The sequence below is a fragment of the Neomonachus schauinslandi genome, chromosome 4, assembly GCF_002201575.2.
Source record: "Neomonachus schauinslandi chromosome 4, ASM220157v2, whole genome shotgun sequence".
Lineage (NCBI taxonomy): Eukaryota > Metazoa > Chordata > Mammalia > Carnivora > Phocidae > Neomonachus > Neomonachus schauinslandi.
Window position 1 is genome coordinate 81,472,356 of NC_058406.1, and position 26,596 is coordinate 81,498,951.

Sequence of the window (26,596 nt, forward strand, 5' to 3'; positions counted from 1 at the left end):
TGATGAGCCCATCCAAGGAATACTTCATCTCTGATATTATATTCTTTATTTATAGCATTTTCATTTGATTTTTCACATATTTTCCATTTCTATGCTGGAATTCTTCCATTAGTCCCTTGTGGTGTCCTTTTCATTATATCCTTCAATTTATAATCATTGTTATTTTAAAGTCTCTGTTTCACAGTTTTGACATCTGAGTCTGGTTCTCTTGATTGCTTTATCTCTTGACAATGATTTTGCTTTTCTGTGCCTCACAAATATTATTGCATTCCAGACATCATGTGTATAACAGAAGATGCAGAGGGAAATAGTATTTATCCTAGGCCATAGCAATAGGTATACCTTTTTTGTCGGGACTTTAGCTTGGGGGGGTGGAAGGGTTGAGTCATTATAGTCAGGAGTTGGACTGGGATTGAGTTGCTTGTGCTATCATTACATTCAGTTTACCACAGTCTCCAAATTGTTTAGCAGCAGGCTGCTACTTCCCGCCTTGTACCCATAGAGAGAGTACTGTAATGGTGGTGGTATTTCTCAGTGTTCGTGCTCTACCTGCAGCTTTCAGATATTTATTGGATATAAATACATATACTCTTGCTTTTCCTCTACCAGTAGATTGCTGTTGCTTGTTAGTAAGTGCCCTAATCTACCCTCCAGGCTTAGATAAGCACTTTATATTTGGACACTATGAGTGACATTCTCTTAGCATTCCTGACCCTTAACCCACTCCTTAGTAGCCAAACCCTGCCTTGTGTCTGTGATTGGTCTTGGGCAGAAGTTTCACATTCTGCCTTAGAATTTGAAGACTTTGGCTTGTGTCATTATAGAAGTTTAGGACCAAGATTGTTTTTTAAATTTACTCCAGAATGAGAGCATTTTTATTCTGGCTTCTGGCTGTTCCAGAATGAGATTTTAGCCCAGACTTGGCTTTTAATAATTTGTTAAAGTTTAGGTGATTTATTTGTATCCATGTGTATGGTGGTTGCCTCCCCCTATTCTCTGCCATGGGTAAGGCTCTTGCCTTGTCTGCCTTTGAAGAATCTGGTCTCTCTTTGGAATTCAGGCTTCCTATAACGTGGATAAATGGGACTTCCTACAGTGGGATTCTGCGTTAATGCATTCACTATAAAACTTCAACTCTCTGATGGACTCAAAAACAGTTACGATATTGTAGCTTTTTGGCTGTTTTATTGTTGTTATTGTGAGAATGATATTGTTTGCAGATTTCCATACCCTGAATAGAAGTAAATTCTGTATGATTTAAATAGCTGAGGTTTTAGTTGAAACTGTTCAAGGCACATGAGAATTAAAAGGGATCTGATGGCAAAAGTAATGAAAATAATAATAATAATAATAATAATAATTCCTGTAAACATATCTTTTAAAAATGCTTTAATTCTCCATTGATAAGTAGAAATTTACTTAGCAAGTCTCTTCCTGTTTCCACTTTATATGGGGAATCTTAGTCTTAATGATAAATATAACCCATCCTCCGTTAGTTTAAAACTTATTCTTTTTAAGGAAATGATGACTCAGTGAAATCAAATTCTTTATACCTCTCGTCCCCCAGAGCAATATCTATGTATATGTACATGGCATGCTGAAGGAAGGTATGTCTGGCTCACTGCCACCCTCTGGTGTTTTCTATAATTGATTGCGGTATACTTTCCTTCAATTGGCCCTTATCATCTTACGCTGGCATGTGCTGTTCTTCACAGTCTTGCCATGGCCTTGAACTGTCAGATATAAGTACTCTGACTCCTTCTCCCTGCCCAGGCCTTTGCATGCCTGCCAGTCCCTCCTTAGCATTATCATATTTCCCTACTTACCATTTTCCCTCAAAGAGACTGGGATGAGGCTCAGGCCCATTAGCCAACACCTCTTATTCAGCCTTGCTGGTCTGTTGTTCTGGCATCACAGGAGAGGGTAGGCTTTGCTAAAATAATTGCCATGTCCCTCTTTCTATTCCATAGGAAGAAAAGCACATGTTTTTTTCTGCTCCAGATCATAAAACTAAACAGAGATTCCTATTTCCCTTTCTCTACCTCATCTTAACCAAGGATAAGAAGGCCAGAGTTTGAGATCCTCAAAGGACATCTCCCACGTTTCATATAACTGTTCTCTATCAGTTCTTTCATTTGCCCACACATCCTGTTGATTATGTGCTTTCTTTTGACAAGAAAACTAGCTTTTAGCCCTTTCCTTTCTGTCTGGTGGCAGCCATCAGCTCAAAGGATGTGCTGTTGGCAGTACCACCAGCTCTCTGTGCTTCACAGAGCCCCTGGCCCCTCCCGGCCCGATAAAGCCTGCAGACTGGGGTGCAAGACCAGGCAAGGTTACATCATATATTGGATTCGTGTGCAATGTTGTGGCTGTAAATGCCCAGTTCCTAAGGGTGCTATCTATGGCAAGCCTGTCTGTCATGGTGTTAACCAGCTAAAGCTTGCCCAAAGCCTTTGGTCGTTTGCAGAGGAGTAAACTAAACGCCACTGTGGGGCTATGAGAGTCTTGACTTCTTACTGGGTTGGCAAAGATTCCATGTACAAATCCTTTGAGGTTATCCTCATTGATCCATTCCATAAAACTTTCAGAAGAAAGCCTGACACCCAGTGGATCACCAAACCAGCCTACAAGCACAGGGAGATGTGAGGGCTGACATCTGCAGGTCTTAGGAGCTGTGGCCTTAGAAAGGGTCACAAGTTCACCACACTATTGGTGGTTCTCACCATGCAACATGGAGAAGACACAATACTTTCTAACTCCACCATTTCTGCTGGTATGAGTAATGTTTGTAAAATTCTTACCTAATAAATAATTTAGGACAGTCATGTCTGCTTAAAAGCGTTCTTTAATTTGCCTGTTAAAATGAGTTGTCTGCAGATTGTTCCGTGAATGCATTGTCAAATTATGAAAGTTAAAGTGTAATCATGTTTGAAGACTGTAAGTGATGGTGTATCTTGTTTCTAATAAGATAAATGCTTTTGTCTTTGCTTTATCTTATTAGGGAGTTTATATGTCAGTGTTTAAAATGCTGTTTAGTATAATATGTATAACATAAATTGTATAAAAGTGGAATGCAGAAGCTAGCCATGTAGATTTGTTGGTGCATGTAATGAAACCTATAGCTTCCTTGGGGCAATATAATGCTCTACTGGTTTACTCTCAAATGGCTGTTTTTAGGGGTTTGGTAGGAACGAGCTTTTTAAATTGGATTTTGTTTGGAAATGTGAAGAATATCCTAATCTTTTATCATGATCATATACAGAATAATGTTAACTAGGGCCCACATAGGTTGAATCCAATATTCTATTTATGTAACTGCTGCTTCTGAAAGAATAGTTTGAAAGAATGACACCATTTTTAGGAGAACTGATTAAACCTGTTGCAAGAGGGTTCTCTTACAAAGAGAAATAAATCCTGCTTAACCTAAGCAAAATTGCCTTGGTCTACACAGTACCACTGAAGTTTGCATAAAAGGTGGAAGCTCCTGGTTCTATCCCACGAGTACATGGGATCGGTAGAATACTGAATTTCATACAAAGCACTCAATAATGGTATTTACACTGGTCTATATTAAAACTGATGGAAATTAAACATTATGTAAATGAGAAGAATTTACCTTAAGATATGTAAGCTAGTAACCAATGCTAGGATTGGGAAACTGGTGGCCATCAGATAACCTGTTAAGTGTGAAGATAAAAAATTAAAGTTGGCTTTGATCAGAATTTAAAAAAAAAGAAAAGAAGCTTTTTCATTATCATGTATTCTTATTTTACTGAATGTGTGTGTGTGTGTGTGAGTGTGTGTGATTTTTAGAATTCAAAATTGAGAGAGGGGGATAGTAATGGATACATGGCAGTACAGGGAATGTATTTGGAAGGAGACTTTAGGTACTATGCCAAATATTTAGTATCAATCCTGCTAATAATTTCTAAGTATCAAACACTATCTCTTTGTATCTTGTAAAGATGATTTCTTTTTATTTTTACAAAAAACTCATTAGACAATTTGTATTATTTTAGAAGTCGAATTAGGTAGTTTACCTAAGGGAGAAGTATACCTACATTTCTATTGACAGATGACAACACTGAGATTTGGAATATGAGATTAATTTGAATAAGAATTTGTTGCTTGTTAGTGGCAGAATTAGGACTAGAACCTACAATTCCAGATGCTTTCTTTGCTCTATATTGATTAGATAGTTTGGTTCAGGTAGACCTACTTTAATTTGAATAAAGTTGATAGTCACTTTGGAAATAGACATGTGATTCAAGGTGATTTTCACAAATTAGCTATCTGATCCCCAAAAGATAGAATAAATGCTCTGTACTAAATAATGTGATAAAAGTAAGTTATACATATGGGAAATAAATTGCGAGGCATTATTGCTTTGACTATGTGCTTAAAATGAGTCAGCAAGAGTACTCCTATTCAAACACCTCACTTGGTTTGGGGATATATTAACAGTAAAATAACAAGAAAAATTTAGAAAGTAATCCTCCCCAAATGTGCAACACCTACTTAAATGCAACTTCTACTTTTTATGGCCGTTGCTATAAGGGGAATGATAATAGGATGAGGTTGGTTCAGTGAAGAGCAGAAAAAATGGAAGGGTTACTGAAGGTAGATGACATTGATCCATTTTGACTGCAGAAAATGATGCTGGGGCAAAACTTAATCAGTTCTTTTGAAGCTGAGTATCATTTTAAAATGAAGACAGTAGATTTTAACAAGTTTTATTTTTTAATATTTGAAATATACAATAGTGCATATAAAAACAGATGTAGGTTTTGATGCAGATATTAACATGAAAATATATGAACACTACTTAAAAATTAGAATGGTACATTTAAAAAAATTAATTAATTTATTATATAGAGAGAGTATGAGCAGGGGGAAGGGCGCAGGGAGAGAGAATCTCAAGCAGACTCCCCAGTGAGCGCAGAGCCCTAAGTGGGGCCAGATCTCACGACCCTAAGATCATGATCTGAGCTGAAATCAAGAGTCCGACGCTCAACTGACAGAGCCACCCAGGCGCCCCTAGAACAGTACTTGTTTAGTTTGCTTTCTTTTGAGCTTGAAAAATCATATCATACTCTATGTAATCTTAGGAGATTTGGGCAATGTTTTCTTTGATTTATCCATGTTATTACATGTAGCTGTAGTTCATGATTTTTCATGATTATATGATACTCTACGGTAGGAATATAGTACAGCTTTTCTGTGCCTTCTGTGGATGAACATTAACTTGTTTCTAGTTTCACAAGTATGAACATTTTTGTACATGTATCCAAGTGCACATGTACAAAAGTTCCTAGCAGTGGAATTTCTGGATTGTAGTTTATGTGAATTTTGAGCTTTGTGACATAGTACTAAATTGTTTTATGGTGATTGCATTAACTTAGAATTTCACATCCTTTGTTTATGAAGGCTTTTGCTAATCAATTTATTTTTTACTTCTCAAATTTATTGTCTTCATTTGATGCTTTTGCATCTTGCTAAAAATTTTGTCTTTCATATTTAAGTATTTAACTAATTGTGAATTGATTTTTATGTATTATGCACAGTAGCAGTTCTGTTTCAGTCCTCTCTTACGGTTATCCTATTGTCCAGGCTTATTTACTTCCCTGTAATGTGCCATACCAGCTTTCTCATATATTAAGTTTGCTTATTGTGCAGATCTGTTTCAGGACTCTACAAACTCTAGCAATAGTGAAATTTTCTACCACTGCATTAGCAATACTAGACAGCTTTAATTATTATGGCTGTATAAGAAGTTTTTGTAAGTGAAAAGGCAAGTCGTCTTCACCCTATTCTTCATCAAGACTCTCCTCATTATCCTTTTACTTTTCTCTTCTGTATAACTTTTAGTATCAGTTTGTCTAGTTCCTTGAAAAAAATCTATTTGGGTTGTGAATAAAATTGATTTAAAATTATATTGAGAAAACCTGACACTTTAAAATATTCATGTGTCTAGTATCTCTTTATTAGGCATTCTGTAGTGATTTTTCACAAATTTCCTTTTTTTTTTCTGAATAGGTTATATAAAATTTTTATTATTCGTTTACACTTATGCCTATATATTTGTAAATGTTATTTTAAAAAATTATATTTTTAAAATGTATGCTAGGTGCATATAAACATGTTTTTATCTGTTGATCATTTTTCCACACAACCTACTAAACTCTCAAATGATTTATTGATAAATGCTCCATGTGTTTTTGAAAAAAAAATACATATTCTGCCATTATTAGCAGTGTGTTCTGTAAACACCAATTAGGCCAAATGAGTTGATGGTCTTGTTCAAATCTGGTATATCCTTACAGATTTTTGGTCTCCTTTTTTCTATCAGATATTGAGAGAAAAATATTGAAATCTTTGACTTCCATTGGATTTATCTACTTTGCCTAGGGTAGTTGCCTCAGTTTTTACTTCAGGTGTTATGAAGCTTTGTTATTAGGTATATAAACTCTTAGAATTGCTATGTTCTCTTGAAGAATTGATCCCCTTTTGGTTATGAAATGATTAGTTTTTATCCCTAATAATATATTTTGCTTTGAAACCTATTTTTTGATATTAATATACTCACTCCATCTTTCTTAGGATTAGGGTTGCCAGAATACATCTTTCCCATTATTTTACTTTTAATCTGTTTCTTTACTCTTAAAGTGTGATTCTTGTAGGCTGCATAAAACTGAGTCTTTTAATCCAGTCTGGCAAATTTTTATTTTAATTGGATTGTTTTGACTATTTATATTTAATATTTTTAATAAATATGGTTGGGTTTAAGTCTGACATCTTACTAATTGTTTTCTCTTTGTCACATTTGTCCTCTGTTCTCCTTTTCTCCTTGTTTGCTTTCTTTTGGATTGAGTACTTTTTTTAATGTTTTTATGATTCCCTGTGATCTCTTATACTTATTTGCTAGAAATACTTTTTAGTTTTTTTTTAAAGGTATATAGTACACATCTTTAAATACATAACCAACCTTTACACATTATCATATAAAACTACATTCCAAATAAGGACTTTATAATAATTTATTCCTCTACTCCCAGTTTTTATTCTGTTTGTTATAGATTTTTCTTTTACAGATATTCCCCAGATACAGATAAACCCCACAATTTATTGTGATTGTTTTATTTAAACATTCAATTATGTTTCAAAGAGATTTTTAAATGTAAAATATAAAAAAATTTATACACTTATTTCCATTTCTAGTGCTCTTCATTTCTTTGTATAGATTCATATTTCCATCGTATTATTTTTCTTCTGCCTGCAGGACTTTCTTTAACATTTTTTGTTTGCTGGTGATTAATTATTTTGGCTTTTGTGTATCTGAAAGTGTTTTTATTTTGCTTTAATGTTTGGAAGGTATTTCTGCTAATTTGACAGGCTTTTTTTCTTTCATTACTTAGAAGATGTTGATCCACAGCCTTCTGGTTTGCATTGTTTCCAACGAGAAATCTGCTGTCTTTCCTGCTAGAATTGCACCTATCACAGGCATTAGCACTTGTCAAATTTGAGTAAGCATATAAAGAATAAGATATCATGTATGGAAATCAGAAGACTCAATAGGCCAAAAAAAACCAAAAAAAACACAAAAACACACATATATGCAAAAACTTGACATATTAAAATATCAAACACAGATTGAAATGATAAATCATCAGATTAAGAATGAAAAGAAATCCATGTTTGAAAATTCTGGCAGGGAAAAAAAAAAGAAAATTCTGGCAGGAAATGGAAACTGTATAGACTAAAATATCAGACTTGAAAAAGAACCAAATAGAAATTCCAGAAATAAAAATACAATAACCAAAATGAAGAAATGAGTGGATAGTTTCAGCAGTAGCATAGTATAGCCAAATACAGCATTACTGAACTGGACAGTAGTTAAGAAATTACGAAGAATGTAGGTAGAAAGACAAAAAAGATGGAAAATAGTGAAGAGTATAAAAGATAGTTTTCCCCTAGAAAATTGACGTTTTACAACACCACGAATAAAAAAGAATAAGTAAGAAACCAAATCACATATTAAGGAATTTACCACAGGGTGCATATATGATTTTTTTTTCAGTTGATTATACTGAATTATGATTATGATTTTTCAGTTGGTTCCAGGAGGAACCAACCGTCATAGATCTCAATCTTTCCCTGCAGCATCTCATTTCTTAGGTGCAAGGAGTAAAAGTTGATGACAGCTCTCTCCATGTTGTATGGAGTTCACAATAAAGGAAAGGTTAAATTAGCCTCTGCATGATGACAACCAAGAGACTCAGATTAAATTCAACAAAGACAGATATGAAAACCAGTGAAATGAGTAGTGGTTGAAGCTGAGTACCAATGCTATTGAAGTAAGAATGTATTAAAAAACTGAATATATATCTGTGAACATTGTTGTAATCCTTGGAAGTGTTCACAGTTTGCCTCTTTTGTCTGGGGTGCATGCATGGGTGGGTTATGCAGTTTACTGAACAGAGAACATGTCTTTCTTTTTTTTCTTAAGATTTTATTTATTTATTTGACAGAGAGAGACACAGCAAGAGAGGGAACACAAGCAAGGGGGGTGGGAGAGGGAGAAACAGCTTCCCGCTGAGCAGGGAGCCCGATGCAGGGCTCTATCCGAGGACCCTGGGATCATGACCTGAGCCAAAGGCAGATGCTTAATGACTGAGCCACCCAGGCGCCCTGATGTCTTTCAAGGAAAGCCATGAGCAAAACTGGATAAGATGCTAGATAATTTCAAAGCTGTAAGACAAGCATTTAGAAATAATATGCCCCCATTATAGTATCAGTCTGTAACAAGAAAGGCTTGTGCTAGGCACAGGAAGCTTGAAAACTGATTAAATGGGAGCCAGGCATTTGTTTGCAGGAGCACCTGAAGTGTTTCTTAAATTTGGGATTATATAAAGAGAGTAGAGATGTTTAATTGAGAATGGATAAAGACATACTACAGAGAACTATACATATTATTATATGACAATTTATAATAAATTCAGAATAATGATTTGCTTTTAACTTTCACTTCTGAATTGAAAAATGGTAATACCATTAGGCAGATGTAACTAAGGGAATTGTTTCTATTCTGATTCTAACTAAATTTATTTCTTTGTTCAGGGTTGTACCTGAATTCTTTTAGGCATCCCTCAAAGACTTTCCTCTGATGGTTGTTTCATTATATTGGGACTATTATTTAATAATATTTATTTACTCAAACCTAGATATTTCTTGATCCTTTATGATTGTGTGAAAATCCTATTTTCGAACTATAATTATCATTTGAACAGTCTCCATGCCCTTTATGCTATAGTTTGAAGCCCAAGGATGAAAAAATAAATTGAGATAGTTCATGATATTACTCTATTATTGTCTGACCCATATTAACTAGGACATTAAATCATTTGATTACCATAAGAATGGATGCTGAGTGTTTTCTAGATCAAAACTCCTTGAAGGCAGGGATCAGCTCTAGTTCATTCTTTTGTATTTCTGGTACCTAGAGAAGCTACTCAGTCAATGTTGAATAAACGGGTAAATAAATGAAGTAGTGCCTTATCAACTTTAAAATGTATAATTAATATGCTTACATATTAATTACATTACATAAAAAAAAGCTGTTTTTAAAGCTATGTATACAAAAGATGATGCTTTAGTCAGTATTTCCAAAAACTGTGTTTTTATTAATATGCCCTAAATGAATGCTGGGATATTTAAATTCATACTATATATGTACGTGCTGGGTCAAAGGCATTTTAGAGAGTCATACCAGCTCATTTTGATATGTCTCACTATCTCTTATACTGTGAGGGCTGTAATTTTCAAAAATCTCGCATCTATTCTCATAGCCACACAGATATGATGTGGATGGTGTGAACCTCATTAACTGCTGCTTTTTGAACCTAAGTAATTCTTTTCTTGGATTTAGTTCAAAAAGAATTTCAACAAAATAAAAAAATACTGATTTGAATTTACTTTTTGATTTAAATTAAAACTACTCCAAATCAGACTTCTGTTCTGGGTTTGATTCAACTCCCAGCTTAAGAATAAGTATTAATTTTAGTTAGTAATTTTGAATTGAATCTCAGATAGAAAGCAATTTCAAAGTACTTGTGTGAGGATTTTTTTTGTATGACTGTGCTTTTCCCTTTCTTCTTTCTTTTCCAATAGGTATAAGTAAAAATTCTTTATAGTCTCCAACATGCCTGGGTATTTCCATGAATTTTCTTCTGCTTAGAATATGTATTGAGTCCTTTGGAATACAATTCTCAGCTTTTGTGTGAGCAATAAAGGAGATTCAACATTATATTTAATAAAGGATATTTGGGGGTTGGTAGAAAGACCATATACTGAAGATATGTTCTTTGCACTGTGATCTGGAGGGAATTGAATATACAGCCTCTGTAGAAGTTCCTTTTTACAAAGCACTATCCCTGAAATATCTAAAAAATATTTTATAGGAATGGAATAAAATGACAATCTGCATTGCTGAATAATTTCTATAGTTCTCTAATACATTTTTCCTGAGAAATTTTATAGAACATTTTGTTACTTATTCTGTGGCTGTGTTATTTTATTTTAATTTAGTTCTGTCATGTGAATGATAAGCAGTCAAGGCTGAAAATTTCCTGCTTTGCAATTCTCTGAATGTTAATAATTATACTAATTAGCAATTCACAACAAACAGGTCTCAGTCACATTGAATCATTTCTGCCACATTCGCCACAATTTTAACGTCATGAGTAAATTTCAAGCTACTGTTGTTGTCTTGGAAATGTTCTTCCATGAAAAAAACTCCTCCCTGAATCCATTCAGGTCTAAAAGAAAGCACAGTTCACTGAAGATGTAAACGAAAACAAAAAATTACCTTCTTTTTAAGGAATACATTTCTATCCTCAATTCATATCCTTTAATTATGTATCAAATGAGTTAAGCCTCTCATCTTCAGTTGTAAAGTAGATAATTCATTAATCTAAGTCAGTATGAAATAACTTTGTCTGAAAAATTCAACAGCACATATCATTTTGGGGAGATAATTCCCATATGGCTGGAAAGGCTGACGAGCCAAGTGATTTAGTCTTTATTACTGACGGCTAAAATTCTACATAGCTGAGATGGATGCCCTTCTCTTGTTTGTGTATCTGGGTAACTCTTACTGGTCCTATGCAACACAGCAACTCTCGCCACTTCTTGAAAAGACTGTCAGTTACCCACCCTGAACATAGCTAGCTGTTCTGCTTTTCTCTCTATTCCCAACTCACAAAGTAGGTTAGTTACAGCTTTTTTACCACTTACCTCACTGCTTTTATTAATCTTGATTTTCCTTAAGTACTGTGAGTTCTTTGTGATCTACCTGTGTATTCCAAGCACCCAGCAAAACTCCATGTACATAGTAAATTTCAATGGGTATTGCTGAATAAATGAAGTGGAAACTTTAACAGTGTTTTCCATTAATTCATTCATTATCATTCTTTGTACAAATATTTGAGTGCCTACTATGTGCCGGAAGAATATTGTGCTATATGGAAATAACAACACAAATGGTGGTTTTTGTTACCTGGAGTGATATGCAAATTTAGAATGAGCCAGTATTTCCACTTTTGATCTTTCCCCTTTGGAATAATGCCCACCCTCACCCCCAACATGCACACTTCAGTCTTCTTTTTTTTTTTAATGGACGAAGTGGAACCAATTACATTGCATATATTTGACTAGGGCTTCAATGTTGATTAAAAATAACAGTGCAGCATCTCCATCCTGACCTCCTCAGCCCATGGGCACTGTTAACCAACAATTGATTGGCCAACAGTTGTTCCTCACCACGGATCAGGCCCTCACTGTGCTCAGTGCTTGGGATAGAGCAGGGAACAAGGCAGGTACTATTGCTGATCTTGGGCATGCTGCAGTCTCGTGGAAGAAGCAAGTATTTTACAAATAATTATTTCATTACTGTTGTAATTATGTTACGAAAGAGAATAGAATTCACTGAGAACATAAAATGTGGAACTGGTCTTTTAAAGGTGGTCAGAGTCTTTATGCTAGTTCCTGTACCTGGAGAGCTCTTCCCACTGTCATTTGTCCAGTTTAACTTTCAGTTCTCAACCTAACTGCCATTTTTCAAAAGACTTCCTAAACTTCCTCCCCCAAATCACCCCAGGCTCATATAAATTAGATTTTTAAAAAAATTTTTCTCTCTCATAGAATTCTCCTGTGTACCTTTAAGCCAGTTGTCATAATTGTGTTACATGTGATTGTATGTAATTATTCATTGTTTTTCTTTCTCACTGGATTATAAGCTCCACGAAAGTGCAGGCCTCATCTCTTATGCTCACATACTCTAGGTTTAACACAGTGCCTGCACTTAGCATGTGTTCAGTAAACATCTATTGCTTGAAGGAATAAATAAATAAATGAGGGAATTTATGAATGAATGAACTGCTATTTAAGCTAGGCTCTGAACAAAAATGAGTTTGAAGTAGCCAGGTAGAGAGTGGGGCAGGGGTGTCAGTCTTCCAAATAGATGGAACAGTATATATGAAAGTCCTTGAAATGCCAGGAAGAGGATTGGCGATTTCTGAAGCAATTCCTAAAGATTGGAAGGCAAGGGGTAAAGAGGAGAGGGGCACAAGATGAGATAGGGGGAGTCAGAACATGCCTCATCTTCCAGGGTCTGTTAAGCCCTGGCACGGTGTTCATAGTATATGTATATGTACATACATACATATATGTAATGTGTAATTATATGTTTATGTGTATACATGGGACTTTATTATTATACTATATCGTAGTCTCCCACAGAGAAGGAAAACTTCATATTTCTATATCCCAAAGTAGTCAAGAGGGGTACTTCTTAATTCAACTATTTGGAGTAGTGTTTTAAAGAGCAGACTGCTACCAGAGACTGTAGAGTAGGCAAAATGATTTAGTAAGAAAGAAACATAGTACACAGTGCATTCAAATTCAGTAAGACCCTCTGTATGCCTGAAGAGTCTGTTGGGAAATAGCTGTATAATGAGAGGCCGGCTGCTCCCACCCTTCCTCAAGTTTGCTTGAGAACTATGGCTTCGAGGTTTTGTGTGTATGTGTTTTCCCCTATGACTATCCAAAATCAGAAATGCTCTTAACAAATAGTAATGATAAACTGGAAATAGAATTTCCCACCTAAGGCTTCACCTAACTAGTTAGCCTCTTTTTCAGACTGCTTAAATGTACAGTCACATGCAAAGTCTATACAATCACTTTCAAATACAAATGAGATTTGAGATTACATTTTATTGTGTCTAGACCCTGATGTTCAAACTCAGAAAATTATACTTTGGAGTCTAAGTGACTCAGTGAATCAATGATGTTTACGAACACAAACACATTGGGAGTTTGGCCTTAGGCAGGAAATACGCTGCCTTTACACCATCAGCTGCAACTGTGAATGGAGAAATAAAGAGAGAAAGGTGATATAAACAAAAGGATTGGCATTTTAGGTTTTCCTCTTTGTACAAGTCAGTTTATGAGTGAGTTCTCACAGGTCATTTGGTTAAGCTGTGAAGTTTGTGTTTTTCCTTTTTAAATCAGTAAGAGAATAGGAAGCTTTCTGTTTGGTTTGCAAAGAAGCAAACCCTTGGACATCTTGAAGTATCTCTCATTTCACCAGATACAGTCAGACAAAGGTACGTGTGTTCTCAGTGACCTCACTGTCAAGGCTCATGCCTCCTGGAGCAGTGCTGAAATACATTTTTTTCTGGAATGGGGTCTTGCAGATGACAGACTCTCAACACATTCATTGAATATGTCAAAGATCCCAGGTCTTTTCAGGGCATTACCTTCTCGGTTGTAAATAGATATTACCCCTGAGGGAGGGTATTAGTTATTCTCAGTCCCTGGAACACTCCCAATTTGTGGTATAATAATAGCTGATACCAACTAGCATTCATAAAAGGCTTGTTTTGCCGTAAGTACTTTTAATATATTAAATCATTTGTTTATCATGAAAAATCGGAAAAGTAAGTATAGCTGAGGAAACAGGCACAGACGGATTATCCGCATTCACACAGCTGTGAATCACAGGGCAGCTGGAATCGGGACACAGGCAGTGTGACTCAAGGGTGTTCGGTCCTAGTGTCTCAGCTGTGTTGCTGCTTGATGGGGTGTGATACAGCTTTTTACATGACATGCTGATGAACATTTTCTTTAACACTCATGTTTATCTTAATTGTATTAGAAAAAGGCAATTTGTACATCAAAGGCATGATTTCATGGATCTTTATGGCTCAGAATAGAGTTACATTTTAAAAAGTGAATCCGTTTATATTGATTTAAGTACAACTATTTTCATAGTACAAGTAGCACAGAGATTTAAACAAATCTGTGGCCAAAAAATGACTAAAAATTGTGTAATATGACCCAAATCTATTGGAAGTACAGAGACCCAGAGAGAATCTGTTTGACTGGGGAACAGTACATACTACATAGAAAAATCCATGCTTTTCTACACTTTAGGGTGCTGGTATTTAACATAACCATGTCACTCGGCTTCTTGTTCTGTTATTCCTCAACCTAATGGCAACTACAGAGGCAGGTACATGTTTTACTAAATGCAAGAAAGGTAAAAAGCTTTCTCAGATGATACAGCTTTCTAATTTTCTACAAGACCATTCATCATTAGGTTTTCAATGTTTCCAGTAACTTACTGCAGTTTGATGAACAACTTACAAATTGAATTATAGATTGTGATGCCTGGATACTCCTTTGGGGGTAAGGCGTGTAGCTTATAAATCTTTGTACCCCACATGCCTGTAGACTGAGTTAAATACATGACTTCCTTTTAAAATCTGGCAGCACATAGAATTATTTCTTCCTAACTCAGCTACCATTCCACCATGTGAGATATTAAATTTCCTCAAATCTCTTTTCCCCCTTCTTCATTGTTTTCTTCCACACTTTTATCAAAGTGTTCCTAATTTTAGTGGCAATTCTTTCCCTAAGTGTAGAGCTAATGCCAACTTGTAATAAAATAATTTCTCTCTTTATCCTGCTATAGTTTTACACAGTGAGTAAATTAAAGGACAAAAGAGTTAGAAAAATTTAGATTTTTGTGCTTACTAAAAAAGCAGGATGATCTTTTATGGCTAAAAGCACCAAATCTGATTTTGAGTCTGCAATATGTCTTATCCGAAAAAGGCCTCCAACTGTACCACCTGCATTCATTGGCCAGCTCATGTGCTTGTTCCACTTCCAGAGCTTTGCTTCAAATGTTCTTCTCCATGAAGCTTAAACATTAGATAAGACTAGTGACTCAGATTGCGCTATAAGAAAGATCTTTGGAGAAGTTCCTGGAAGCTCCTTCCAAAGATTGTCCCCAAATGATGGTCAAGGAATCAGAAATTTCTCTGTTAGAGATTTATTTCTCCACTTTAAGCAATCGTATTTTCCAAAATTCTCTGTCAAAATAAACGTGGTGCAAGTAACTATACAACTATTCAGGTAACACTGTACTTAACTATGAAGACCTTGATATTTGTGTTGGCTAACGAATGTAAGCCCTTAAGGAAATTGTAAATTCTTTAAAAAAAATATTTTTTCTAAACAAGTGTATTTTAGATAGCTAAAACTACTTCTAAACAAACAGAAGGATATCATTCATAATTTCGTTGTCCTTAGTAATTTTCAATACTTTATGTAAACCTTTCTAAATTTATATATACATTTATGTCTATGCTATTGATAATTTTTTCACCTATCAATGTATTTTGAACATCTTTCCGTGACACTTAATATTATGTTATGTTACTCTTATTTTGTTTCTTGAATATACCATTGTACAATTGGCTCCTCTTTTTGAAATTTTAAGTTGTGTCCTTATTTTTGCTATGATAAACAACATTGAATTATATCCCTTATAATTAACTCTGAATATTATGACAGTGTCTTTAGAATAAATTAGAATCAATTATCTACCATTCCACTACCCTCCAAAACATTGATAGGTGCTAGGTACAGTAATTTTTGAAGAGTGGCAGGCCAGGTGGGACTTCAGAATGAATGGAGGAAGAGTCATTGACAGATGTCTATAAATGATAAGTGATAAACTGCCTTTTTGACGGTTTTATCAAAGAATTTCTCATCCTTTATGGAGTGGTGTACTGAGTTGAAATTTGCTAACTCTGCTAGACAATGCTTTCTTTTTAGTGTTCTTTGGACTTTGCCACAGTCATTAGTCCACATGCTCGCATTGGACTGTAAGCAACCTATGACCAGGGGCTATTACCAAATAAAGACTTAATATTTCCTCTGGGTGATGGGTACTGAGGAGGGCACATGTGATACGCATTGAGTGTTATATGCAACTAATAAATCGTTGAACATTAAAAATATATATATATATTTCCAAAAAGGAAACGACATCAGATCTTTAAGTCAGAATGTTTTCTTTACTAGTACTCTCAATCAGCAGTTTTTTAAAATACCAAAGCTGCTGTATTTCAGGAAATTGAATGATTTTTGCCTGCTATTGACCCTTCATTTGGCACGGTGCTAATTTTTAATAATCATTATTATCTTAAAAGGAAGGCTAATGTTCTGTGATGGAAAAACACATGCAAAAATAAGTAACATGACTTACATTTTTAAAAAAGCCTTTTGCTTTGACAAATATTTTTGTGGAGAGTTGTCATCAGGATATATAATATTTCTGCAAAATAATATAAATCACCAATAGACCCAAATTAGTGAATGCAAATAGCTCTTTCTTGTGCATTAGCCAGTAACTCAATAGAAATCTCAAACCATGGTGCTCACTTACTCTTTGAAACCAAGTTAATATAATACTCTGTGCAAAAATGGGTTTTTAAACACTGTTGAAGTGTTCATCACAACTACACTGATGGGTCAGTCTCAATTTAAGGGGTATGAAATTCCTGGGGGAACTGGGAATCTTAAAGGAATCAAGACGTTGGCTCAACATCTGCAAATGTATGCCACATTCTTTAATGCAACTTGTTGGCATTGTCTATCTTAATTTTTGAGAGAAAGGAAATGCTGGGAAGCAATGTGTTTGCAACATAGTCCCAAGGTACAGGTTCAGTTCAATAATTCAAATCTATGAACGAAAAGCAGAGCTTTCTTGGTACATTAATTATACTTTCACTAGACTTTAAAATGGAGGAGTTATGTAGACTTCTTTTCTTAATTCAACAATTTTCTAAGAGGTCACTGAGAGCTTTGTCTTTCTTACAGTATTTTTGAGGGAAAATGTGTTTTAATAAGTAAAATTATTTCTCAAGAGCTTGCGGACTTGACACTGATAGACCAGAGCTGAAGATGCTCAGCACTGCTGGAACCTTTTGCATTAGTTCATATCCTCAGGAGTTTTGGACTTTCAGTGCTGAAGGGTTTGAAATTGGGAAATATATTACTCAAGTTTGCCTATTAAAATATTGGAGGAAAAAATACCGAGGTGCAGCCGGTGTGACATGCAGTATGTGACACTGGAAAAATGCTGTGAATTTCAGGGGTTGTCTGAGCATAGAACCATGTGATGTGACAAGTGCAGGCTATATATATATATATATATACAGCTGATTTAACAGGAAGAGAAAATTCCATGGAAAAGCATTAGTGCATAAATTGTTCCTGCCCTGAACTCCAGGCTATTAATTCTTTGATGTCAGGAGTCAAATTTTATCAGAAATGGAATACACTCTGACACTCTCTGCCAAATGGATAGACACCAAAAAATGACATTAAATGATATTCATGTTCTGACCAATCTACTAAAGGCTATTCAGAATTATTGTTGGCCTGGGACTCTCTTGTTTAAAGTTCAGCAAACTTCATTGTCATAGACGTGTATTTTGCTATTTTGACTCTTTACCATCGTTTATATTGGGACAAATCATTCTAACAGGTTATCCTGTTTGATATTACAAATAGAAAAAAAATAGAAACCCCAAGCGTCCAGAAAGGACAATGATGATAATGGTGGTTTCACTTGAGAATGGTTGTAGAATTGGTGAGATTAATAATCCTATTCAAACAGATTCAGTGACTTTTTAATGCACTCAGTGTATAAAGCCATTTAAAAATAATACAAAGCACAGTATCTATTGCCAGGAATCTTGCAGCAGTTCATAAATACCAGGCTCAATTTCCTCCTCTATATCAGAAAAGGGTAAAGAGCTCTCCTTGCCTCTCTTGTATTGTCTTTTAATATCCAGTTGCCCTTGGGCTCTATGAGAAAATCACTAACAGACCAACACCCAGCAAGCAGCCTATACAATTGAGTACCTGTTCACATTTCTTTAAATATTTCCTAAAAGATAAAGCAAAGGCGACACAAGAGATCTAAGAACACACAGTTCCATCCCCAAGAGCATTCTCCGGGGAGATTCTCTTTCTCCTCTCTTATTATGGTCAAAATAAATGTCTCTTCCTTCTGGGATTTCCATCCCTAGAAGAGTGCCCTTGTTGAATATCCAGTTCCTTACATTTGCAAAGTTCTATGACATTTATAAAGAATGTTCATATATGTTATCTCACATATTCACAACAATTAAATAGGTAGAGTGGATAATAATACCTCAACCAGAACACATGTCTTCTGATCCCCAGGGTAGGACTTTCCATTTCACCTCCAAACTTGAGGTCAGAGAATGGGGAAGGTTGTTTCGAATGTCATGGTAGTGCTTCATGGTGGTACTCATCAGACAGTATAATTCAAATTGTCTGCTATCCAGCTCCTGTCAAAAGCCTGGCTGAGATAGTAGGAGAGTAAATTTCTGGAGATCAATTTGGCAGTATGTGACAAAAGGTTTAAAAATGCTCCAACACTTTGACATAGCAATTCCACTTCTAGTAATTTATCATAAATGTGTGCAAAGATATATGCGCAATGCTGGTAAGTACCTAACTATAATAGAGGGAAAAATTAAGCCTAAAAATCTAAAATTAAGAAATTAATTAAAACACTGATATATACCCATATGGTAGAATATGAAAATTTAATTAAAAATCCTGGGGTGCCTGGGTGGCTCAGCTGGTTAAGCGACTGCCTTCGGCTCAGGTCATGATCCCGGAGTCCCGGGATCGAGTCCCACGTCAGGCTCCCTGCTCAGCAGGGAGTCTGCTTCTCCCTCTGACCCTCCTTCCCCTCATGCTCTCTGTCTCTCACTCTCTCTTGCAAATAAATAAAAAAAAAAATCTTAAAAAAAATCTTGTATGATGCTATTAATTGATGAGGGATATACTTATAAATGAAAAATCAGACATAAAAACAGCAAAAATGGTACAATAGCATTTTTGGAAAGAAAAACATACATTTTATGCATGAAAAAAACTATTGGCTGCATATATGCCACAAGATATAAACAGTTGTCTCCAGGTGGTAGGGTTAGAGGTGATTTATTTACCTTTTCATTTATCTGCTTCTGGGTGTGTGGGAGCGCGCGCGTGTGCATGTGTGTTCCCACTAGGCATGTGTTACTGCTGTAATTAAGGTTCAAATGTCTATACAAAAAGAAAGCATAGCTGAGAGAAGTGATACCCACAGAAGATGTCATTAGAAACATGCTGTCTAGCCATTTCTTTAATTCATAATTCTAACCTTCTGTTAAACTAGAGCACATAAGTTATTTAAAAACTTTTTAAATTTAATTATGGAAAAGAGTTTGTCTTTCAAGTTTGGAATGTTTCCATCTAGGTTTCAGACTATAAGGGGAAGTTGTAGAAACCCATTTTGATTCCTTCTTCCCTTCCAGTGTGCCAACATTTAAAGATGTACACAACATTTAAAAATAGATCTCAGTAACTGTGATTGATCTTGTGGTTAGCATATTTTGTTTCTCCTTCTCATTGTTTCTTTTTTTAAAAATTTCAATTTGTATAGCATTATTAGATATGTACCTTTTGTTTTAATCCTTCTTACTGTTTTTGAAAAAAATGGTATAAATTATGAAATAAATAATATCCCCCAAAGTGAATTTAAGGACCGTTCTTTGTACTATCCATATGAAAAATTGAGAAACAATACCTAGTTATGTGGCATGATACAGTGGAAATATGAGAGGAGAGTCAAAAAACTTATTTAAAACCACTGGGACACTGGATATTATCTCTAGGACACTGGACAAATCACAATTTCTCTGGATCTGTGACCCTATCTGAAATTTTTATAATAATACGTAGGGCTGGAAGCTGCTGTTGTCTCACCTCTAAGAGATATTTCTAACCTTTCCCCTTATCTTGCCTCCCACTGGAGATACTGTAAAAAGTTCACTGCTCACCTCCCAGTCTCCTTTATGGCTGGGTGTGGCTATGTTTAGTACTTTACTAAAAGAAGTAAATTCTGCTTGCTTCCTTCCCTCCCCAGTATCTGCTCCAACCCCCTGTTGGAATGGTGGAGGGAAGAGATGGGAGGAGCCTGAGCTCTTGAGGGCATCACTGAGCCACTGGCGCAATGCCAGCCACTGACTACCTGTGGACTTACTCCTAGAAAGGGACAAACCCCAATTTGATTAAACAACTGCCATCCAGGCTCTATGTTACCTGCAGCTGAATGATCCTAACTAACAGCCAGTATCTTAGACTTGTGAGAATTAAATTAAGTGAAATAAGTATATGCTATTGCTTTATACACTGTAAATAACTCTACAGATTTGTTGTTATTTAGAAAGGCAATAAAGAGCAGTGGAAAAAGCATTGGATAAGGACTCAGACAGACTGAGGTTTGAATCCTCTATGGTCAGCTTATTAACTCATTAGACCTTGTTCACAGAAAAATAACCTAACTTCTGAGTGTCAACTAAAATGGAAATGCTAAGTATCTCAGAAGGTCCTGGGAAAGCTCTTTGCACAGGGCTTGATACATCTTGCTCAATAAATGTTGGTTTGAGAGAAAAATTAGGAAGTGGCAGTGATGTGTGGTTTGAAAAGACCTCCTTTTTTCTGAGTCAGATTATACTGTCCCTTGAACATTTATATCACCATGCAAAGTTTAGGATACTAAGAGATACTATGGGATGCCCTATTAATAAAAGTAGTGGAAAGAGTTTTATTATCTTACTAAGTGTGATAGAGCCAGGCACCATTCTAAGAACTTCACATATATTGACTAATGTAATCTTCACAGAAGTCCTGTGTGTTATCTTTTGCCTTATTATACAGATAGGAAAATGTAGTACCAAGAGATTAAGAAATCCACCCCTGATTACATACCTAATAAGTGCAGGAATCAGGATTCAAACTTGGTTCTAGACACCTGTGCTCTTAATTGATAAAATTATTAAGTACATTGCACTGAGCCCTATATCTGAATGTGGAAACCTTTGAATCTAAGTGATCCCTGCTTGCAGGTCAGTGTGTGTACAAAAAAGAGAGTGTAGGCCTACTTCCCACAGTTGAGCTTTTGGAAAAACATTGGGAGCCATTCCATCCAGGAAATAGAGCAGCATTTCAGTTTCTAGTGAATTGAAATGGCAGAAGGTTCAAAATCCCCCTGGGGTTTCATCACATTAGGACTTGCTGGGCAAAAGTCCAAATCCAGGCTTTCTTATTGGACTTTTAAGTACTAGGATAAACTACTCCCTAAATAGATAGAGAAGCACTAGGGAGAACCAAGAGTAGAAGTTCTAGAATTTGTCTAGTAGGCTATCCATTCTTCCTTCTTATAAACTTGCAGAGGCTTTAATGGAAAAGACTTGTCAGCATTTTGGCCTCCTCTCCTAGGGAAAGAATAATATTTATCATTGTCTTTTACTCCTATGAAATGAAAATTTCTTTATAGAGATATGAGTAGTATGAGACTTAAGTTCCCATTAGGATGTTCACAAAATTCCCCAGGGTAAGCAGGCTTCTTAGCAAGGCATAAATCTATGTAAAGTTTTAAGAATCAGAGTAATTAAGGACTTACTTGAAATGGATATGATAGTTTCACTCTCCTTCTAGTTTGTCTTCCTGTGTTGCAGAAGCTAGAAAATTAGAATATATCATTTCCAGAGTTTCTTACTACTGAAGTTCTGGATGTGAATCAGATTCTGCCAATTAGATGCACTTGCATGCTGTTGAGAAAGTGGAAAGAAGGAAGGGGTCACCTTCATGCCATTTGACTGTTTCTACTGGCTGGTGTGATGGTGTATACCGGAGGGACCTGGCAGTGAGACACGTGTGTCCCTTACTGCTTGTGCTGAGAAGGGGTGGCCTTGCAGGTTTCCAGGACCAACCTGAATAGTTCAGTCAAAGTAGACTTCGCAGGCAGCATGCTTAGGCAGGAGGAAGGCCAGATTTAGTCTTCAGTTCTTATATAGAATGAACCAAACTCTGAGGTTTCTACAGGAAAATGTAAGTGTAAGGGCTTATGGTCTTTCGTTGTGCTGAGGCATTATGGTACATAATTCAGCTACGGGATCTGGGTTGAGATGGTTCGGTAAGGAGAGAGATAGAAGCCATGACAGATGTTCCAAGTAGTCTACAGAGCCTTCAAGAACCAAGGTGCCGTATGGAGAGGGAATAGAGTTGGATCCTAGCCAACTGAGAAAAGAAAAATGGCTCACAGGCACAATCTCAGCGGGCTGTAGCATCAGAAGTCGGCAGAAGTCCTGAGATGGTGCTTGTTCACCACAGCAGGCATCTGGTCCACAGGGAAGCCCAGACTGGCCTGTCTCTGGCTGAGATGAGTGAGGTTACAAAGCATACCGTGAGGCACAGAGCTCCAGATCACTTCTCTTCCACCACTCTGTGCTGTGCACGTCGACCATATCCCGAAGAGCAGAGGAGGGCACTGGAAAACTAGAAGACTGTACATTTTAACTGAAAATGTTTGAGTACTGCCTAAAGGGAATATTTAAATTATTGCATCAAAGTCTAGTAAATAAGATGAAAATTTAGATCTTCTTCCCAATCTGTTTGCCCGTAGGTGAATCATGAGAATCATCAGAATAAGTAAAGGACTGTAGCATCTGTATGTTTTTTTCTGAGTGTAAAAAAAAAATATATATATATGAGTATCTTTCTCTTCTGTGGCATTGGCTCTATTTAGTTTACTCTGACTACCCGCATCCCTAATTACCTGCCTTTGATCCAGGAAATATGCAGTCCCCAAAATGGAAGTTTTTCATGGGTCAAATATGATGCTTTCTTTTTTAAGATTTTATTTATTCATTTGACAGAGAGAGATACAGCGAGAGAGGGAACACAAGCAGGGGGAGTGGGAGAGGGAGAAGCAGGCTTCCCGCAGAGCAGGGAGCCTGATGCAGGGCTCGATCCCAGAATCCTGGGATCATGAGCTGAGCCGAAGGCAGACGCTTAACGACTGAGCCACGCAGGGGCCCCCAAATATGATGCTTTCTTATCTGCATAAAGGGGGAAGAGTTCTGAGCAGGGAAAGCACAGCAATATTTCAGCTTTCTCTGTTAAGATATAATATAGTTTTATTATTTTAAGTCGGTGGAATAGTCAGAACCCATACTAAGCCATATATTCAAATTTATGTACAAAGACAATAAGGTTGAATCTACATTGATTTTTTAATAAATCTGTGACATGACTCACACGGTCAACGTGTATAATCAACGGCTCACTGTATATTTCTTAGATGCCTGTTTCCCTCCCCCACACCGCCCCCACCCTAATCACTGCAGGTGAAGGATTATCGTAAGAGGCCATCTGTGGTTCACTGACTTGCCTGGAGTGGCTAAACACTAAATGCACACTTTGTCAGCTAACATAACACTCACTCCCTCAGCTTAGCTTCTTTCTCAGCCTCCCAGGTTGGCAGAGTGCAATCCCCCTTTTCTCCTTATTTATTATTTTTTTTATAAGGATTTATTTATTTATTTGAGACAGAGAGAACGAGAGAGAGAGCACATGAGAGGGGGGAGGGTCAGAGGGAGAAGCAGGTTCCTTGCCGAGCAGGGAGCCCGATGTGGGACTCGATCCCGGGACTCCAGGATCATGACCTGAGCCGAAGGCAGTCACTTAACCAACTGAGCCACCCAGGCGCCCTCTCCTTATTTATTTTTTTAAGAGTTCCTATAATGCAAATAGATATGTTCTTTTCTTAAGGTAACAGTTATTTTCCAGACCCCCTCCCAAAAAAATGTTTTACCTACTGAGTACAGTAAAACTCGCTAATCCTTTTGCTGCGTAAACGTTTTAAGTATATATATCTCTGTCCCACTTTTAGCATTTCTGCCCGTATTCAGTTTAATGCCCTTATAAAAGTGACTCCTGTTTTTCCTTTTGAGATGCAAATAGTTTTGATTACTTTCTCTCGGCTTATGTTAGTAGACCCCATAAGGGAATCATCATGCAAAAGCACCTGTGCCATGTTCAGGGACATTCTGCAATTTGTCAATTAACCCTGAGTATTACTGAGTATTTGTGTGTAGTTAGAGCTAGTGAGCAGAACGTAATCCCTGACCCTAACGTTGAAAGCCACTTTCCTGGGAATCACTGTTCTGAAAAAGCCTTGTAGAAAATAGGATTTTTTTGAGAGTTATTAAAAAAAATATCCAAATGATGGTTACTGAAGGAAAATGTCAGTGTTCAGGATCTACTTCCTTACAGCCAAAGTGATAGTAGGATTTCGTTAGACTGTGAAATGTCAGGAAAATGTTGGTACCTAGACCATATCTCTTTCGTTATGTGGTTCTTACCACTGCCAACATGTGAATTCCAGGCACTTTGCACTTGTTCGTTGACTGACTGACTGATTGATTGACTCCTTCATTTATTCAATTAGTCAGTTTACAAACAGTGATGACCTAGGTTCCATCCAGGTAACATGTGAGGTACTCAAGGACTGGAGGTACAACAAAGAACCATATAGCTTTAGCTCTCACAGGGCTCCACAGTCTAATGGAATAAGCAGACACATTAGGGTCTCCAAAGAGGTGTACATATTCACAGGTTGTACTAAACTATCAACTGAAAAAAACAAAAAACAAAAAACAGTTTCTATTTTTAGCTTTATTAAAATTTCAGATAAATGCTAATTTCCTAATAGTCAACATATGGATTGTCATTAATGCCATAACTTGTTTTTTGGGGGAGATGGTCATATGTCACTAAGATGCAAGTTTCCTTAAGAGGGACTTCTATGATATGGAAGAGTTGAGGGTTGCATTCTCACTTGTTTATTCCTAATGAGTTTATTTCCATTATTTGGAATTTATGTGTGCCAGGTTTAGTGGATTTGTGGGTTATAATCTCTTAAAGGAAAGATTTTTTTTTTACAATCCTTTGTGGTAAGACACAAAGTGACCATGAAGTCTTGTGTATCATATATGTGTTCATTGAGTATCTTGTGACAAAATATTTGAAAAGTCTACTGACTTTTGTTACCAATAGTTTGTTTTGTCTGTTTTTAAGTTTCATTAAATGGAAACTTAGAGGATGCTAGAAATGTTCTATATCTTGATCTGGGTATGGTTACCTGGCTGTTTGCATATAAAACTCATATTGCAATATAGTTAAATACACTTTATATACACTCTATGCTCTCTACTGTATGTATATCATTCCTTAATAAAAATAAACTCAAAAGTAAATCAATAGAAATATCAGACTTAAAGAAAAGTTATATAATTTTCTTCTGCAAAAGGAAATATATTCTGAATTTGCTAAATCTTTCAAAATGACTGCTTGCCATACCTGTATGTTACCTAGCAGACATTAAACACACACATACACAGAATGAAAATTCTTTGTAAGGCTGACTTTTTAATAATAAGCAAGAAAGTAATTGGTTTTCATTGGAAATTTAAGCAATGGAGAGAATATTTTGAAATAGATATTTAGAACTGTTTCTGTCATCATGAAATTTTGTTGAAGAAAAAAAAGCTGGCTTCTGTAAAACCTCTCATATTGCCATACTTAGAAAATTTTGTAGTAGAATTTTCTACCATGATAACAAATATCTCAGATGAAGACTTTTCTGTCAGTTTTGATCCCATTAAAACTTCTTTAAAATGCAATGCATTTTTGTTGGTTTACAAGAAAAATTAGTTCACATCAAGGATGCAAAAGAATTCCTTGATGAATTAAAAAAATAAAAATAAAAACAAAAAACTTTGTGTAAGTGGAGGATAGGATTATCATGCTTACCCAGTTCTAGCAGTTTCACTTCTAGAATATATTTTCCAAAATTCCTTACACAGGCTTTTAACAAGATATATTCTACAGTGTTCATTACACTCTTATTTGTGTTGATGGGGAATTAGAGACAAATGATGTCCATTGCTGGAAAAGTGGATAGATAAAAATGTTTCTGGATATTATGCATCAATTAGAAGAGAAAATTAAATGTACATATGGCAACATGAATGGATCTTAAAAATAGAATTCTTAATGGGAAAGTGAGAAACAGAATGAGATCTATAAACCTGAAGCATTCATATAAATTAAAAATACATCCACACAAAACAATAATTCACTTCTATAAGAGCACAAATACACCAAAAAATAAACATTGACATATTACTTTGGGAGGATTGGTAGAAGAATGAGATGAAGGCTTTGTGATGAAAGAGCATAGATAAATAAGTAAGAGAGGCTTTCAGTGAATCAACTTTGATAGCACATCATGAATGTAAAAGCATGATTAACTTAAACC

At 35.9% G+C, this 26,596-nt stretch overlaps 1 pseudogene; it reads left to right on the top strand.

Annotated features, from left to right (window-relative positions):
- Positions 1-2,232: 2,232 nt before the first annotated feature.
- LOC110580629 lies at positions 2,233-2,756 on the top strand (annotated as a pseudogene).
- Positions 2,757-26,596: the final 23,840 nt, after the last annotated feature.